Below are 10,805 nucleotides of genomic sequence, written 5' to 3' on the forward strand. Positions count from 1 at the left end.
ACAGAAACCAAGTTAAGCAAGTTCTGATTAATTAAACTATGCTTGAAAATGATGAATGTTCAAATAACAATCACCACCATCTCAATTGTACATATCACATAGCCTTAGCACTAAATACAAGTAATACTAAAAAAAAAAATACAAGTAATATTAAAGGGGTCGGGCTAGATCGGGCTTAAAGGAGTCGGTTCAAGTCGGGCTTATAAATGTGTTGGGCCGATTAGGCGTCCGTCGGCCTAGGTGACTACACCGTGTACTACTTGTATATAAACGTGTCGGGCTCAAGCCCAACACATTTATTAATCGGGTCGGCCTAGGTCGGACCATAAACGTGCAGGGCTCGATTGGGCCTACCGGTGCGGGCCTGGAATTGACACCCCTATATATATATATATATATATATGGAAAGGCTAGGCATGCTGCTATGTCCAGCCTCATCTTTTTCTCTCTCTTCCCTTTGAAAATGACCCCATGCCCGTTGCATCCTGACCATCCAATTGGTTGAACCCCTAGCTCCATGAAAGTTAATGTCATGCCCAATTTCAGAGCCAATGCATGAGGGGATGACAGGCTGGGTTTCAATAGGGGGTGTACGTTTTATATTTCACAAGAGTAGAAATGACATTTTACCCCCCCCCCCCCGGCGTCTGGTTGAAGGACTATACGAGTAGATAGCGATATTATGCCATACATATAGAATACTTGTTTCTCCAAATTAGATTATGTGGGAGGCTTTACCAAACAAATTGAATGAGACGGTGCCATTGTTGTGCCATGTAGAGTGGGACTGAGGACAGCTGATAATAAAAATCTTATTGGGTTAATCAACTCGTGGCATAAATGCAAAAGAAAAATAAAATTTTTTAGTTGGTAATAGCTCCAACCAAGTTCCATCTAAGGCAACATGGGATATATTCGATCTCTTAGGAGGGCCGGCTCTTGAATTCTTTAACCTGAATCTCTCTCTCTCTCTCTCTCTCTCTCTCTCTCACATGGCCTCAAAACTTTCTTCAATCAATCATAGGAGCATGCATGCTTCTATCAGCTTTAGTTATATTCTGATGATGATGATGAGGGTATTGAATGATTGCCCCAATGCTTTTGTGACATCTGTCGTTGTTGGTCACTTTATGCATGAAGACCTAACTTATAAAATACCTTTTTCATCTATATATATATATATATATATATAGAGAGAGAGAGAGAGAGAGAGAGAGAGAGAGAGATGCGCTTTCCCTCGGTTTGAGGAACTCATTTTCATTTTAGGTTCTCTTCTTTCCTTCGAATTTCCACAAACCTAAACTATGTTTTCTCTTTCTTATATTTCATTCATGGAGATCATTGCTTTTTTGAGTTAAATGGGACTCCTTGGCACCACCACACTTGGATTGGGGCCTCACGGGCCTCTCTCTCTCTGCCTCTGACAGTATCTCTTTAAAGTTATTTTTTAGAGAAAATCTTGTAAGAGTATTTTTTAAGATAAATATTTTTTTTTTATTAGTAAGAAATTATAAAAACTCAATTGGAGAATCCTTTAATGAGTGAAAAATACATTAACAAAATAAAAAGTGGAGAGGCAGGTCACCAAACAAGCGCCGAAAAAATTAGAAACAGATGTAGAAGCTAAACTATCAGTCTTGCTGCTGAGATGGCGAAAAATGTATCTAAACATCTTCCTTACCTTGACATATTCATAATCATCAGATGGGACCACTAAGAAAGATTCCCTATGATAATATTAATGTTTTTTTTTTTTTTTTTGGGTGGTGGGGAGTGGGGGGTATTTTGTTTCTCATGCCACTTCATCTCAATGCCATCATTCTATTAATGGATGATAATTAAGCAAATCAAGCATATCTGCAGTCATGGTACGTACACCATAAAAAAACTATTAATAATTTAATTATATTTTCTGGATAGGTAATATTTAAGAATATATGTATCGACATTAGTATTAATCTTTAATTTTAGCGAAAGTAATAGGTTTAGTAGGTGATTGTATAGATAAAGCTTGGAATTGGATATTATTCCTCTTCCGCCGACGTTGATTAGACGTCGGTATCATTGATTAGTTTTTGACACATGATTAGGAAAAATAAGCCTAATTTTAACAAAGACAAATATAAAGTTTTCAGTCTTTTTGTTTAATAAGAACTAATGTCACAATCTGATGGACCTAACATGTACTACGATATAGGGAATGAACTTGATGATACACATTAATTAAACATATCAATCTAGATAATCATCATAAGTGAAGTTGCTGGGTATATAATTAATTGGGTTCTGAGTAAGTTGGACAATATTATTTCCGTAGGCCATCCTATCCTAGCTTAGGTAGAAAATGTCTCTCATAAGTCTTTTTCTCATGAAGCATTGATGTTGTCCTTTCTTGTTATAGCATTTTAGATAATTGAACTCTTTGTTTGGTGCACGTTTTTTTCACACATATGTTTGATTTCAAATCATTTTCCAGAAATGCCACTATACGAAAAAAGTAGGGGTTTCAATCAGTTGGTTCGATTTTATTTTGATCCGGTTTGAGCTGGTTAATCTCGGTATATATGGGAATGAAGAAATTGAAATCAAACCAATAAAGAAGTTATGGTTTCGATTTGCTTTCGTTTTCTTGCATTGGTTTGTTAATGGGTGATTTTTTTTTGTGTGTTTCAGGTTGGTTTCAGTTTCTTATTGGGATGACTTCAGTTTTGGTCAAAGTTTTGAATTAATTTAGTTATTGTTCAATTTTCATTTGATTTGGTTCAATTTTAAGTATTGCAAAGCAAAGCTGGTCCAAATAAGACTTGAATTGATTTGGAATAATTTGGTTCACTCAATATTTCGATTCAGACATAAGCTTTGCAGCTGGCATGATTGGGCTCTGCTTGGTATCGTTTCTATTCCAGAAACAACATTTCATGTCAAAAAAAAAAATTTCCGTTTCTATGTCAAAATTCCATTTGTAAAAGAAAACAGGGTGTTTCAAAATTTCATATTTTTATCGGGAACGATAGTTCCTTTTTTTGTAAAATGGAACAAAACTAGGAAGACGGAACTCCAATTTTGGAGTTCCGTCCAATCTAAAAAAAAAAAAAACAGAAACAAACCATAAGTGCACCAAACACTTTATTCCTTTTTTTCGTTCCAATAGAACGAAAAAACTCCAAAAATGTTTTCTTAGAATGATACCAAACTGAGCCTTAGTCAGTACTAGAATAACCTAGGACTAGGTCATTGGCAAGCAGTAAAAATAATTTTTCGATACTTCAGTGGGATCACTGATTTCATCCTTACCTATAGCGATTCCGATGTGAGATTGAAAGGTTGCAATGATGAAGAATTAGTACAGTGTGATAGTAAGGTAGCCTTGGCATTTGCTAAGGTCCTCAAATTCGATAGGAAAGCCAAACACATAGACATCAGATATCACTACATTTAAGATATGATTGCACAAGGGAAAGTCATCTTAAAGCATATCTCCATGAGTAGCATGGTGGTTGATCCATTGACCAAGCCCATTGCTTGGGACATTTTCTTTATTCACATGAAGAATCTAGGATTTGGATTATTTGTATTTTAAGTTTGGACATTTATTTAGACATTATTATTATCACTTATTGATTTACATATGAGAAATTTGTTTCTATTGGGCTGATTTGCGTGTGTACACACTTTATTTTGTAAATATGTCGCTAGGCTTGAATCGACCTAATCACACAGGTGATTCACCCTGATGCTTGGAGATAACAAATAATATGAGTTAAACTCACATTGACACTTAACGAGTAAGATGAACAAACAACTTTTTAAGCTAAGTGGCACTCTCTCTCTCTCTCTCTCTCTCTCTCTCTCTCTCTCTCTCTCTCTCTCTCTCTCTCTCTCTCCTCGGTCTATCCCAATTGAGGGTGTCTATCTCTAGGATCCCCATTTTATCCTTAGATTTAGAGGGTAGAACTTTGCTTAATGAGATTGTTGCAAACCTTCGTTCATCACGGTTCATGCAGGGATGACGTGTACGACAATCAGATCCATTCCCCAGTGAGTGAAGTGTCATTAAGATAACCCTAGATCTTTGTCATTTTTCTTTTCGCCAAAAATTCATTTGTATTAAAAAGAGAAAAAAATAGAATACAAGAAGAGTATGAAACAAATCATACATAAAACATCTGTCTCACTACCCTAGCCCCCGCCTTGGCACTGTCATCAGTAAGAGAGAGACCAAAGAACACTGAAAACATAATAACATAAAGCCAGCAGAACTAAACAAATCGAAATCTTTCTCTACCCTGAGTGTCTACTTGAAGATCTTCTTGCATCCCGTTTTTCCAAGAGATAGGGTCGAATATTGCTTCTGATTTCGCGATCAACTTTGCAAAAAAGTCAGAAATGGGATTAGCTTCGCGATAACAATGAGTTATTCTCCATTCGATTTGTTGAAAGTAATCATGGAGGCTTTTCCATTGCTGCAAAACAGACCAAAGGACTAAACCCTAGATCTCTTTCTTTCCATTTTTCTTCACATACAAAAATTTGATACACTCAAAGCTAGAAATAAAAGAAAGAACATTATCTACAATAGTCTGAGCTGCCCAATCAAGGCACTTAATCGAAAACCAGAGAAGTCAAAATGATTGCCTTACAATCCAAGCATATGGTTAGGCAAGAGACCCAAAGCCCAAGAGTCAAACGGACTCCATCCAAATCACCTCAACCTTTATGGCAGAAGCTGAGAAGGTTGAACAATGCAAGTCATGGGCAGCAAAGAAAACCCCAACATGCTAGAAAAAAAATCATTCCCCTTCTTCCATAACCAGTGACCGATTCCCAAGCTCCACAAAAAATGAAATCATATGGAAAAGAAACTTCTGAGCGTAAGTCAATAGATGGTGGAAGTCGGCTAGAGCCTAAGTAACTTCCAACACCTAAACAACCATCAACAACCGATCTTCATAGGCAATAATGGTTCTGAACAGACAAGACAAAGATTGTCTAAAATAGTCTGATTCCAGGTCTCTCAAATTTGCCAAACCAAGGAAGTGATGGATAACCTAGAAGGGTAGAGGGGGGTGAATAGTCTATTATAGTGGTTCGACTTAAGTGTAATCCATTCCACTCAAGATCATTTTGAGAATTCCATTAGTATTTCTCTTTTAATAATAGGTGGAAATATTCACCTTTACAATTTTTTTTCCAAAGACGAGAGAATCTCTCTTAGAAATGAGAAGGTCCTTTGCTATAGCTTAAGTACGGGGTTAGACTAATGTAATTATAATCTCTACTTCGATCAAAGTTAAAAATTTCCAAAAAAATAAAGGAGTTGGGAAATGTTACCTAACACCTAGAGTGAGTACAATATGATATGAATAATGCACCTCTAAAAAACTCTTGATCACTTCTCTTATAGAGGAGAGTTGGAGAGAAACACTTGAGATATCTTGAATAGCTTTAAGTGGGATACTCTTATTTCTCTTTTCCCTTGATTTTATAATTGGTTGTCCAAATAAATGATCTTAATAGTGTAATTGTTGTTTGTTTAATAAATACAATAAGAATTTTTATAACCATGAGTGAGGAGCAAAAGATACATCAAATAAAATATAAGGTGCAGACGTGAGTCACCAAACAAGTGCAGAAAAATCAAAATAACTGTAGAAGCTATACTATCAGCCTTGCTACTAAGACGACAAGGAATGTATCTAAACATCTTCCTTACCTACATATATATAGCCATCAATGGGCCCCACTGAAAAAGATTTCTCAGGTAAATATTAATATTTTTTTTGGTAAAGGCTAATGTTACTGTTGGATACTATCAAACATATTCAATTCCTACATGTTACCATCCATGGGTTGCCAGATGGTAGTCGAGGTGTCGGTAAGCTGACCCGGACACCTTGGTTAATAAAAAAAAAAATCTATATTATTAAAAAATAATAAATATTTTCACTAACAGTTCAGAAATATGTGATAGAAGCAAATTTGAGATCATTTGATTTGAGGGGGGGTGTCTTATTTTTTTCTCATGCCACTTATCTGTATGCCATCATTCCATTAATGGGCTATGTTAAGCAAATCAAGCAAATATGCAATCATGGTACCTATAATGCAAAAAACTTATAAGATTTAATATTTTTTGGGATAGGTAATTAATATATATATTGCTCTTTAATTTTAGCTAACGTAATATGTTATAGAGCTAATTGTATAGATAAAGCTTTGATTTGGATATTATTCCTGCCGACTTTGCTTAGACGTCGGTATCATTGATTGGTATCATTGATTGGTTTTGACACTTGAGTAGAAAAATTAAGCTTCTACTTTAGACAAAGACATATATAAAGCTTTTAATCTTTTTGTTTAATAAGCACTAAAGTCATTATCTATGGACCTAACATGTACTACTTAAAATAGGGAATGAACTTGATGATACACATTAATTTAATTACATGCCAATCTAGATCATCATCATAAGTGAAGTTGCTGGATTTAGGAAGTAGCATATTAATATCTTTGATTGGGTTCTGATCAAGATGGACATTATTATTCCTGTAAGCCATCCTATCCTAGCTAGCTAGGAAATGTCTCTCATCTAGTCTTTTTCTCATGAAGGATAGATGTTGTCCTTTCTTGTTACAGCATTTTAGAGAATTAAACTCTTCGTTTGGTGCATGTTTCTTCACACACGTTTGATTTCAATTTATTTTTCAGAAATGCCACTATATGTGAAAAAGTAGGGGTGCCAATCCATCGGTTTGGTTTTATTTTGGTCTGGTTTGAATGGGTTTCATCAGTTTTGATCTAGGTTTTGAATCGATTTTGTTATTGTTTTGGGTTTGTTCGATTTTGAGGTTGGGTTTGATTTTAAAGTTTTAACAACCAAAACCAAGTTGACCCGATTAAGACTTTGATTTGATTTGATCTGAATTAATTTGGTTCAATCCGAGTTTGTTGAGATTGTGAAGGGAGAGGAGATACTAAGAACAAAGCAATACCTTTCAAAGGGTAAAAGGTTTTGGGGGCAGGCATCATCTTTGGCGGCTTTAAAATGGAACCATATATAGACATTTCACCTCCATGGGTCATACTCTTCAGCTTCTTCCTCGAATAAAGATTTCAACAAGTCCCATGTGCAATTGCCAAACTGATTGTGTTGGATCACTGTTCCGTGTTGTTAAAGATTGGATACTCTATGTGTCTTTATACACCTGATAATGACCCGTTTGTATGTAATGTTGAATGTTGATCTAATGACAATTAAAAAACAAAGATGAAAATTTGATTTTTCATAATGTGAAATAATCTTATAAGTGATATAAATAATTTAAAGTATTAATATGATGGATCAAAGAATATAGATAATAATAAATATAAGAGAATCAATTGGAACCATACCTAGATCCATGTCGCTTGTCAAAGAACTCCTCGACTGTTCTTCTTTCTAGTTTGTTAGTCTTGTCCACTTTTCTCTGTACGTAAGTTATCGATGATCACATAAAGGGTAGCAAAGACTAACTTTGAAATCTAGGTAACTAAACATGGAACTGGCTCCTCTCCTTAGTGCCCATTGCTTAGGTCGCTCATAGCTACTTGTGCAAGTGACACATGGTGAGACGATGATGCAAATCTGAAAAGGCTCGGAGAACGAGGCTTCAAGAATCTTTGGATCATCACCTGACTATGTGTCGCTCGCCCAAATAACTATAAACAAGACCTGAAAGAGAGAGAGAGAGAGAGAGAGAGAGGAGAGAGAGTGTTAGATCAAACACCAAGAAAATACAAAAATAAAAGACAATAGGTCCGCACAACGAGATTCACAACTAGGGTATGAGGAATTTATTGAGTAGAATTTGAATAAAAAAGCAATATTGTAGGATTGCTTTGCAACTTTAATTGGATTAATTAATTTTTTTTATTATTGATTCTTAACTAAGACAACTTAGTATATCCACATTAGTTGAGTGCCATAAACCTTAGGGCTGGCTCTGCATCTCGGTTCAATTCTGATCCATTATTCTTTTTTTGGCTCGAAAAGAATAATCATTGTACGGTTGACCAAACGAAGTCTTGCAAGAGAGAGAGAGAGAGAGAGAGAGAGAGAGAGAGAGAGAGAAGAATGATGGGATGGGACCGGCTAGGGGCCAAGTCAGAGCTAGAGAAGACTTGGAGAGATTTGAACATTTGGTACAAGTGTTTAGTTTGTCTGAATTTCGGTTTATCCGAATGAGAAGGAAGAAAGCCAAGGCAGAGAGTGAGTTCCAATTGTAGTGTGTGAGTTTCAATTACTGAAATAAATGGAAGGAAGAAGGGAAGGGTAGAGAGTAACTGCAACCTTCACTTCAACATTTGGAATCTAGGGCTCCAAATCGTAGAGAACTAAAAAAATGAGAAACGAGAACCTAATCTAGGGCTCCAATCACGACCTCCAGCGCTTAAATGAAGAAGATGATGGGAGAAATTGTAGGTTTTGAGCTTCTTCTCCATTCTGTTCAGAGAGAAAGGGGAAGGGGAAGGGAGTGGGTTTGATTGATAGAGAATGATAATTATGGTATGGTTTATTTCATTAAGGGTATAATGAGTATTTTATGTTTAGGAGGGCTCTTAAATAAAACCACATCTCAATGTTGAGTTTTTGTTTAAAATGAATCAATAAAGATCGGTTCCGTCCACCCAAAACGTCAGATGTATGATTAAAAAAAGTAGGAGGGAGAGAGAAAGCATGTCAACTGCAAGGGTAGAAATCGTCTGAAATTCCCATCTCATACAATTCTATACAATTCCACCATAAACGGCTGACACGTGTAAATATTCCATATATACGGTTCAGATTAATCAACCATTATACAATGTTAATCAACCATAATGCAATCGTGTCAGCCGTTTAGGGTGGAATTGTATGGAATTGTATAAGATGAGAATTTCAGACGATTTCTACCCCAACTGCAAGTAAAGTACTTGGCATTATTTGTAGCACCTTTAAAATAATAAAAAATTTAAGTCAATGTTAAATTTACATCAATTTTAATAAAAATTAAAAGAGAGAAACCATTTGAATAAAAATAAAAAACCTAATAAAAATTTTTAAAATCGAACCATTGAAACCATTTCTTAAACAGTTCGATTTTGATTTTGCCAAAAAAAATTTATACTAAGTCAAATCATTTAACACCTTTACAATTATGTAATCATCAAAGTCATAAATTGAATGCCCATAATACCCTTCCCTTCTCCCTTCTTCTTAGGGCTGTAAAAAATGCTCGATCAACTTACAAGTCTGTCCTGAGCTCGAACATGACCTAAACTAAAATTTCAGCCCGTAAGGTGGGGATTAAGATTAAGAATTTCAAGCCCGAGGCAGGGTAGGGTAGGTTTGGGTTGGGTTGGGTTGGGTCGGGTCGAGAAGATTAAGAATTTCAAGCCCGAGGCAGGGCCTACCCTACCCTACCTTACCCTACCCTACCCTACCCTTTATATTAAGTATATAATAACATGAATATGTTAATAATTAGAGAAAATTACACTGTCACCCCCTGAACTTTGGCCATAAACCAACGCCCTCCTCTGTGTTTTCAAGAATGACATGAACACCTCCTATAGGTTTGAAAAATGTCTGTCAAATATGCCCACACCTTTAGTCTAACCCTTTGTTAGTTTATTCGTGTTTTAAACGCGTTTTAAACATCGAACCGTTTTTTTCCATTCGATTTCGGCCAATTCCCAAATCCCAATCTTTCATTTCAAACTTCAAACCGTAACTTGCCAAACCATTCTCTCACTTCCTCTCTTCTTCTCTCCCAACGACGGACGATTGATGACTAACGACTGGAACATCGGAGCTTTGTTATCGGTTTCTCATGAACATGGTGCACGTGTTCCCTTTTCTTGCTTAGCAATAGAGTCCGGAGTTGTCTACGTCTCTACGATCCACGACGACGAAGGCCAGTGGAAACACCTGTGAGTACTGGACGACTGGACGATGACGACGACGGACGACTGGACGACTAGAGTACTGGACTCAAGCTCGACTTCACCTCACTAAGGCGGACGACGGACGATGGACGATGGACGATAGACGACGAGTGCAAACACCGGATTCGACTTCACCCCTGTTTCTATTGTTGCAGAAGAGGTTTTTGATTTTTTCCCTTTTTGATTTCTTTATTTTTTGATCTGGTTAAATGAGTTGTTATACGATGCAAGGAATAATTCCGTCGGAGACCATACATAGCTTCCAGCCTCTTGTGATTTAGCATCTCCGAGACGGAAACCTTTCGGGGCATCTGCCAATGGTCACTGTATGGTGAAAAGACTATGTCAACGCCTCCGTAACTAGCAATAACCCCTACCGCTAACACGTCGTGGTTGGCGAATATGGTGTCGTGAATCGTGATCTTTAAAGACCTCCTTTGCCAGAGATGGTGAAGTCACCATGATGCATACCTTGGTTCCTAATCGGAGTTTCATGATGGGACCATAGGTCTCAGCCAATTTGGCGAAACTCCGGTGGAGCTGGGTACCAATGAAAGGGAGATTGCCGACTATTGGCAGGCCTCTTGGTCCTGGGTACCAAGTCATGAATAGAGAAACTCCCAGTTTTTCCTTGTTCTATTTAGCCAACTGAATTTAAAAGCTTTTTCTTTATATATTATTATAACTCCGTCTAAAAATCATAACGTACCGTCCGTTTTTTATTTTTCCCCTTTTTTTCGTATTTGACCATCCTGTTAACGTTTTGATCTGTTTAAAACATGCCCGTATTTTTGCCGTTTCCGTTTTAACTAACAGAGGTCTAACCCGTTAAGTGATGA

The sequence above is a fragment of the Macadamia integrifolia genome, unplaced genomic scaffold, assembly GCF_013358625.1.
Source record: "Macadamia integrifolia cultivar HAES 741 unplaced genomic scaffold, SCU_Mint_v3 scaffold_197A, whole genome shotgun sequence".
Lineage (NCBI taxonomy): Eukaryota > Viridiplantae > Streptophyta > Magnoliopsida > Proteales > Proteaceae > Macadamia > Macadamia integrifolia.